Here is a 9,537-nt window from a genome sequence, read left to right as displayed (position 1 = left end):
GCTCCCCCGCCGCGCCGGGCCTCGCCCCGCCGCTCCCCGGCCCCGCCGCCGCGGCCAGTCCGTCCGCCGAGATGCGAGCGGCTCCCAGGCAGCCGGGTCCCGGCGGGGGCTGGCACCGAGACTGCCCCCGGGCTGCTGGCGGAGGCGCGTTATCTCTCTGACATAGCGCCCTCCCCGCCGCGGGGTCCAACGCGCCGCATCATCCCCGCAGCCGGTCCGCGGAGGCGCCGAAACCCGCCGGGAACGGGGCTGCGGGCTGCCGGCTGCTGCTCACCGCCCGCCCCCGCCGGTGTCGTTGCCGGTGCGGATCTCGGGCAGGGCGGCAGCGAGGGACCCGGTGGCTAGGCAGGGCGAGCGGCGCCCGAGGATGCTCCCCTGGCCCGGGGCTGGCAGGGGAGATGCCCTCCCCGGAGCAGCACCATTTACGTAAGATCAGCGCTCACCCCGCTTCAGAAGCGTCTCCCTGGATTTGAGGGAGGGTTAAGAAGGGGGGGTTAAAAAAGAAAAAAAAAAAAAAAAAAAAAAAAAAAAAAAAAAAAAAAGCTCCACCACCACCAAACTGAAAGAAGCCAGCGAGGAGGACGGAAAGCAGATCCGCAGGTACTTCGCCGGTACTGCTGCCTCCCGCTCGCCGGCGCGGAGCCCGGAAAGCCGAACGGAGCGTCGGCCTGGAGGATGCTCGTGCCCCCCTCCCGCGCCCTCCTTCGCTCCCCGCCCCGCTCGCAGACGGCACCAGCCGGCGCGGGGCTGCCCGCTGCGCGGCCCCGCCTTATGCGCGCCCCCGCTCGGGTCCGCGCGGAAGAAGATGGTGGTGGCCCGGTGCGGGGCGGTGTCCGGAGGGCTGCGGGGTCGGTGGGACCGCGCGTACGCCCCCACGGAGCATCCCGCGGGAGTCGGACCAAGCGTCCGGTCTCGATGTCGTGACAGCAGCGAGATGTTCATCAAGCCGTGGTTTTCCGAGCAATCCTCTCTTGTGACCGAATTTCCTAACGTGAAGCACTGTGAGCTTGAAAATCTGGGAATAAAATAAAGCAGCCCTCTTTTGTGGCCTCGTGTTGGAGGCTGCATGTCTTTAGTTGCATTATATTGCAAAGGGCAACAATATCTTGCTTCTGTGTGCAGAATATTTCCGTGAGGAAAGATGTCTTTTTTCATGCAGGAAAGTTTGATGCTGCGGTCTCTTTTGGGGGAAAGTTTCCACTGAAAAGCATTTGACCTTTGTCTGTAGGACTGGACCTTCCCAATGCAAATGCACCTGTGAAAATCAAGCCTACACAAAAGACACGGCAAACATGGGAAAGCCTGCAACATGTACCTCCTCCTCCTTCCTATGGGAAGGGCAGCTCTTGGGTACTGCATTGGGCTCCTTTCCCAAGGTGACAAAGCCAGAGCACGCAGGCTGAATTACTGACAAGGCACTGAGGCCGCTGCTCCATTCAGAGGGTGTATATGGAGGATACACCAGAACAAAGTAGAGGATGGGTGCTCAGACAAATAGCGGGGCTCATAGAGACATTTCAGTGATAGCCTGCGTGGTCTGCAGGCCAGTACCAGGTGCTTGGCAGCAGGAGGGAGCCCTCTGCAGTGAGCAAGGTCCAAGCAGTGAGCAATGCTTCAGCAGCAAAATTGGCATTCTTTCGGGGAGGCTAAAGAGAGTTTTTTTGGGTTTACTGGATTTTATATGGATTCCTGCACTGGGATCAAACTTCCCATGTCCTAGTTTAGGGAGAAACTTTTGGAAGGACCAGTCTAATAATGCCCAGTCATTGTGCCCCAGCTCTGTTCAATCTGAATTTCATTAAGTGATTTGAGATGTCTCACAAGAGAGAAAGATATGCTATCTATCTAAGGACTGAATCACTCTCTAAAAATGCTTATTTCTCTTTGTCTGATAAAATGACTTTAAGTTACCCCCCTTTTGTAGATGTGATTCATCTGGGTTGATACCTTTTTCTTAGAGCAGTTATTGCTCCTGAAATAGTTTGTGTGCTTTTTTTATTATTTTCTATTATTCTGAAATCTTCATTTCCCTTTGCTCTTACTATCTTCCTCTACATTACCTTGGCAGCAAGCCTTTCAGAATAGCAGTTCCCATCACCCCTGTGGAACAAACTGCCTGCTATCATTTTCCTGCTATCATTTTCCATTTCTGATGCTTCTCCTCTGCCTTTTCCATTGCAACTAAGCTAATAAAAGAGTAGGTCATGTGATAAGCGCCTTAAATTCACTTGGTGCGAGGCAAGCTGCAGGCATCCAGTGTCTGGCAAAATCAAGTCCATAATGTATCCTGTCTGTGACCTTGTGGTGGGTTCATGCTGGCTGAATGCCAGACATCCACCAAAGCCACTTCTCCCTCCCCCCCACAGCTGGAGAGTGGAGAGAAAATATAACAAAGGGTTCATGAGTTGAGATAAGGACCAGGAGAGATCACTCATCAAATACTGTCATGGGCAAAACAGGCTCGAATTAGAGATATTAATTGAATTTGTTGCTAAGAAAATCAGAGCAGGATAATGAGAAGTAAAGTAAGACCTTCTCTGCACCCTTCCCCCCTTCTCTCCTCCTCCCCCAGTGCCACAGGGACACAGGGAATGGGGGTTATGGTCAGTTCATCACACATTGTTTCTGCAGCTCCTCAGGGAGAGGAGTCCTTTCCTTGCACCAGTATGGGGTCCCTCCCACAGGAGACAGTTCTCCATGAATTTCTTCAATGTGAGCCCATCCCACAGGCAACAGTCCTCCTCAAACTGCAGTCCCCTTCTGCGCTGGCCTTGGTGTCTGCAGGGCTGTTCCTCCCACATGTTCTCGCTCTGCTCTTCTCTGGCCACAATTACAACTGCGCAGAAACTTTTTTTTCCTCCTGTTAAATCTGTTATCCCAGAGGCATCACCACCATTTCTGATGGGCTCCACCTTGGCCAGCAGCACATCCATCCTGGAGCTGGCTGGCATTGGCTCTGCTGGACGTGGAGGAAGCTTCTGGCAGCTTCTCACAGAAGCCATCCCTGTAGCTCCCCTGCTACCAAAACCTGGCTGTACAAATCCAACACAGACTTCTAGTAACCCAATCCTTAATCTGCTTTAGTTTTCCTTTGCAAATGAAAACATAACACATATATTAGATTTTCTCCTTTACTCCAGAGCATAGACAAAAGAAGCAAGCTGACCAAAACTAAAAGGTTAAAAATTTTGACAGGAAAGGCTATTTCTAAAGGTTCTTAATAAAAATAAAAATTAAAAAAAAAATTTAAAAAAAGATCATTTATTCATTACTGTTCCATTTTTTGGTTTTCCCCATTTTGACCATATTTAAGGCATTCTTCTTACCATTTTTAAAATTAAAAAAAAAAAAAACACAGGGAAAAGTATGAAGGAAGAGGATAAAGAAAGTTAGGGGGGAAAAAACCCAAAAAAAAAAAAAAACCACAGGGAAAAGTATGAAAGAAGAGGATAAAGAAATATTGAAGCCAAATAAATTAAATTAATCAAAAAATCTCCATTTTATATACACTTCTTTTTTAAAGACAGATTCAGTCTCCATAAAAATTGATATAATAATGCAAAAATTTGTAAATTTTACATTGCCATATTAAAATAAGATTCACTTAACTTGAACAGCCTTTCAAGAAAATCATTTTGGCAATGAATTGTTGAAAGACAGATCAAAACACCCTTGTGGAGGGCAGTGTGGAGGTGGAAGGAGGTGCTTTAGCCAGCTCTTTCCTGAAGTGACTAGATTTAGGAGGTGGACACTATAAAAAGCACATGTAGCAAGGCAGCCTGAAGGCAGAGTAGGTGAAAGAATAAGATATTGGTCATGTTCTATCTGAGCCACAGACAATAATAATTTTTTAAATTATTTTGAGATCTTGCACGTAAACACACAAAAGATCTGGTCTAAATATAAGTAACTTGGTAGAAATAATAAAAAACTCTGTCATCTATAAGCAGATTTATCAAAACAATTAAGTAGGATAATGAAAAAATATGTGCTTTCCAACATGTTACCCCACCTAAGTCATGAGGGGGAAAATGGAGCCACCAATGCAATTAGATGCAACCTACTGATGGCAGATTGTAATTTATTTATTGTGCACATGCACTTTTCCTTCTATAGAACAGTAGGGGTGTCTGGCTAAATCCATTATGTAAATCTCAGCATCTTTTCACTTGCATTTAGAAACTATTATTATTCTTTGAGGCTTTTATAGTCACTTTTGCCTGAACTTGATACGATTAAAATCCAAGTGCTCTGCAATTCTAAAAGCACTGCAGTAGGCACCTGATTTGAAATAAAACAAACACAAATAAGGCACAAAGGTGTTTGTGTAGGTGTTTGATATCAGAGATCTTAACTCACGTTCAGAATTAAATTGTTTAAAATCATCAACAGACCAGCGTATTCATGAACAGAAATAGAATGCAGAAATAAAACTTAGAAAAAAATTATGTTGGTGGATAAGAAAATAACTGTATTAAGACCAGCGCTGGTACCACACTTTCTCTGAACTTGTTTAAGATCCTAGACAATTCTTGCTGTTGTTCTTGATTTAGAGTAACATTGTCCTCAGCATCCTGCTCTGGGCATTCCTTCAGGACAGTTGTTCACTTAGGATCAAATTTCCAAGACAGTTTGTCCTACATAGCTGTGATATAGCTAAAGAGCTGAGAAATATATTTGAAAGTACGTATGACCAGGAATGTATATGCTCACATCCACTCCTCTTCAGCAGCGTTTTTGTGGGTACGTATTAAGTGTGTCCTTGAAGCTTTTGAGAAGTGCTAAACACAACTTTGTTGAAAGCACCTAAAAGAAACCTAAATCAAAACATGCTCAATTCAAAGTCTAGGTCCTGTTTTCAGAATCAACTTAGAAACTTCAGTCAAACATTTTAAGAGCATAAGAACAGCTATAGGTGGTCTGAACAAGCATCTTTGTCAGTTCATAGTGTGCCTCCAGAGTAGCTTAATGTGGAAGCCTCAGGAACAGTATCAGCTAATGTTAGGCTCTGTGACTCCTGAAATATTTTTTCAGTGTGAGTTAATCTTTGAAATCTGCTGTGACTTAACAAGTTCCTGTACTACAACTGGGACTTGGCAACTGATTCTAAAATCATAGAATAACTTGGGTCAGAAGGTATCTTAAAGATCCTCTAGTTCCAACTCTCATGCCATGGACAGGGATGGCACCCACCAGATTAGGTTGGTCAAAGCCCTGTCCAAATGGGCCTTGAACACTTCCAGGGATGAGGCATCCATGACATTTCTGAGCAACATGTTCCAGTGTCTCACAGGAGAGAATTTCTTTCTGATCTAAACCCACCCTCTTTCAGTCTAGCACCATTAGCCCTTGTTCTATCACTTGTGAAAAGTAATCCTTAACCCCTGTCAAAAGTCCCTCTCCAGCTCTTACAGGCCCCCTTTAGGTACTGGAAGGCTGCTATAAGGTCTTCCCAGAACCTTAATGATGTTGTTCATGACCTTTTCTCACTACAAATAACAAAAAACTTCGCATGTTCAATCTCAGTGGAAGCCACTTGAAGCTGAGGATGAGCTCTGATCTCATTCTGTAACTAGGTGAGATACAGGAATGCAGCCCTATCTTGGAGCACGATGGGAGTTCTTTACTTAAGCATATTTGCAGAAAATGTCAGGATGCTTGACCTAGAAAGTCCCATTATATCTGAAACAAAGGAACTTCTAGAACTGAGCTCTGTAGGAAATCTGGCTGCAACTCCAGATGCCAACTGGCTGAAAAATTGGCTTCTGAGAACAAACTAGGCATCTGTCTTTTATTCATCATCATAGGTCTCTAACAACATAAGGATAAATAGCTTTACAGGAGCCAAAGCATAGCATCAGACCCTAATCAGAGAAATATTTCAGTATGACAGGCCTACTCACAGAATCACAAAAAAAATAAAACTGGAAGGTATTTTAAGAGATTGCCTAGTTTATCTATCCCCCATCCTGATGGATGTTTGTCTGAATGGGATTTAAAACCTCCAGCAGCAGACACTCCACAGCTTTTCTAGACAGTCTGTCCCAGAGTTTCACTATCCATTTAGTACATTTTTTGCAATGTCAGGCCTATCTATCACTTGCTGCAATTTAGCCCCCTTTTTTTTTTTTAATCTTATCTACTGTAGACTGACAGAATAATTTATTTCTTTATATGGAGGCTGGTATAAAGTATAAGGTAAAATCTCCTCCTTTTTTAGTTGCACATCCTTTGTTCTGGCCTTTAAAACACTTCAGATGTACATTGTGAGGGGATGGGTGTCAGGAGGGCATTAGCATCCTGGGAATAGCATTTGGAAGGGCTTTCCTGTCCTATCTACAAGAGGTCTTTACTTTATTTGTGCAGTTCTTACTATTAGGACAGACAGACTTCCAGAGGTGTAGTTGTAAGTAGCAATAATTAATCCATGATTTAGAAAATCTGGCATATCACAAACAGATGATACACAAAAGTAAAAGTTTCACCTGGCAATATTGCCAACACAAATATCTTAACTGCTGTATTAATTTGGAAAACAAACAAACAAACAAACAAACAAAAAAACTTAGGTAACTGCAGGATTCTATCAAGCAAGTTCAAACATCAATTTAGTGTTAGTAAAAAAGGTATCTGGAAATGTAATGAACTTCATTATTATATTAATACCACATTAACTGGGAGCAAAGCGCTCAGACACATTTCACTGCTACAGAAATTTGCATCACAGAGATATGTAGGGAATAAAAGATAATGAATTCATAACTGAGCCAATACTTCCAGTAAGCTTAGTCAAACGATGAGTTAGGACACTAAACATTCCATAGTCTTGGTACCTAATTAATACAGAATGCTGAAGAATGCTAAGGTTGGAATAAATGTACATTTTATTAAAAATGTATGAATGCAGTCCTGGAACAAAATTATTCATTAAATCATTTTTAACGCAGATATGAAAATGACATATAAGCCTGAAAAGCTTTCAGTGATGAGCTGTGCCCTGGGTTTCTTGAATTCAATATTCAGACTTGCATCCCAAAGTAGAAGGTGATCAGTTTTGTCCTTGAACACATCCCAGCATGTGCATCAGATGGATGAGAACCACAAATTCAGATGAGATGTAGAATGACAAATCTCAGTTCTTTCATTATACTGGCATTACCTATGTCAGAATAACTGCAAATTAATGTCTTTGGAAAACCAGAAAATATTTGGTTTGGCTGCACAAAGTGTGTGTGTGATTTCCATATGCCTCATTCAGTTTACCTCTCAGGAAGCTGAGTGCCTTCCAAGCTAGTATCAGCTATTTTCTTCAAATCCTGATGGGAGAGATGCTGTAGGATGGATTCAGTGATGTGAAGGTACTCAAAAAATTCCTTTGCCAAATCTGGGGACATGTTTTCATCTTTTTAAGTGTGGTTATGGGAAATTTCAGCATCTCCAGCTTTAAACTCTCTCGTTGAATTTTCTTTAGAGTAAGTTACAGCTTTCATCTGACTGGAAATACAAGGTAGCATTACCTTGCTTTGTTTCATAAAGAATGGTCTTCTGTTCCTGAAAATCCAGTCTTTGAAAAGTTGTCACTGGCTTATTACTCTCCTGGCTTACTTTTCTGTCTGTCTGTGTGTTTTTCTAACTATTTATCTTGTTTAGAACTCATTTTCTACCAAACAAATAAGCATTTCCTATTACATCCTGGCTTCAAGCTCTCATTTCCTGATATTTCTTTATAATATTTTTTAGCGCCTGCTTTGTCCACATGGTCAAGTAACTCTGTAGTTCCCCACCACTGGAAGTCTGTTTTGCTTGCTGTGTGATGTGGAGCCCTGCTGGCACACACAGCATCACACATTTTATCTCTAGAGGTGACACTTTGTACCACATCATACTTCTTGATAAGGCACGCAGGAATTTTTTTTCTCTTTAACACAGCACCTCCTGAAGGATACTTTTCCCTTGGTATGTAGTTTCATAAGCCGTTCCATAGGTACTTCTTGGTAGAGTATTATTCTTAGTGTTCTCTGGGCAAGCTTAATTTGAGTCATACCCACTGCAATAATGATATATGTGACTCTGCCAGTTGCAAGCTGGATGCAACTTCTGACATTAATCCTACAGTATCAGCACACCACTTCTGGCTCTGTTTGATCCTCACCATCTAGATGCAATAACAAATCTGTCATTGTTGTTACATTGACAGCCACTGATCAGATTACTTGGTACAACCTGCAGGTGAGCTCTTGGTAAACGTTCAGATCACCCTTTCACACACAGCAGCCTTAAACTACCTCCTTTCTGTAGAAGTCGATTATTTTCATCTACTACAACAATACGGTATGGACAGAAACATCCATTCCGATCTTAAAGGTCATAATTTATACCCTTTTGAATGACTGAGTTTGTGAATTTGGCTTGATTCTGTCAGTTACTTTGAAATATCAGAAACTGCTTGAAAGCAAAGCAATTGAATAAAGCTGAAGTCAGCCTGTTCTGTGGCAGCATTTTCAGCTTGTTCAGCAAAAAGTACTTGCACTCCATCACAGCACAAATACTTCAGTCACAAGATAATGTAACTACCATAAACTCCCTTTAGTAATATAATCTCATTAGGATTTTCTAGTTTTCTCCTTTCTTTGAAAACTTGGTACATCATCCATATAGTTTGTGATTTTCTATTTTGTTTTTAGAAAACATCATGAAGGATGAAGAAGCTTTTTGCCTTTTAAATTTGTCTCTAGCCTTTTTTCCTTTGGTTAAAAAATTCAGGCTGTTTGAGAGCTTCATCTATTTACTAACTCGAAAAAACAGATTGCACCCAAAAGCTATCGAGTGGCAAAATTGCCTTTTGCTGTAACTTGTTTCAAAATAAATGGAGCCATTGAAAGTCATTAAACCAGAAGGGGAAGAAAGGTGGCCTCATTTTCTAAACTTATACACATGGAGAGCTTGTTGTCACAGCATCTTACCAACAGTAATGGTAGCAGGCAACAAAAGTTCAGTTTTCTTTGAAAACACTGATGGAAACAGCTCAATTCTAACAAATGTAGACACTTAAGGTTTTGGAAACTAAGTTAATTTTGCTACTGCTGCAGGTGATTTGATTTTATTACCTTAAAAATGCCACTTAGGATTCAATTCTTTTGCCAAAGCACAGGCATTTAGAGTCTTTTGAGATGGCTTCAGTAATGGCACTTGGTCTTCAGCCCAGCCCTATGCAGGTGCCATCTGTATCTCGGGGAATCTCACATGGTGGTGGACACCTGCCTTTTGAAAAGCAAATTAAGCACTATTAAATAGCAACAATGTAGGATTGTATGTTTGCTTTCAGTTCAGCTTGAACACTTAACTATCTTTTGGCTGTCAGACTGTAGAGGAGCTATGGAATGGTAGGAGGGGAAAAGGACACCTACACCACCTGTTAATTAGAGAGACAAGAAACTACTTTTAGTTTTGCCTAAGTCTAAGGTGCCTTTATCACTGAGAAATTCAAAGAAGGGCAATTACAGAGTTGGATGGCTGGCAAGTACTTTTAATAAACTC

This window comes from Pyrgilauda ruficollis, unplaced genomic scaffold (genome assembly GCF_017590135.1).
Source record: "Pyrgilauda ruficollis isolate IOZ18807 unplaced genomic scaffold, ASM1759013v1 scaffold24, whole genome shotgun sequence".
Taxonomy (NCBI): Eukaryota; Metazoa; Chordata; class Aves; order Passeriformes; family Passeridae; genus Pyrgilauda; species Pyrgilauda ruficollis.
This window is presented reverse-complemented; position numbering follows the sequence as displayed.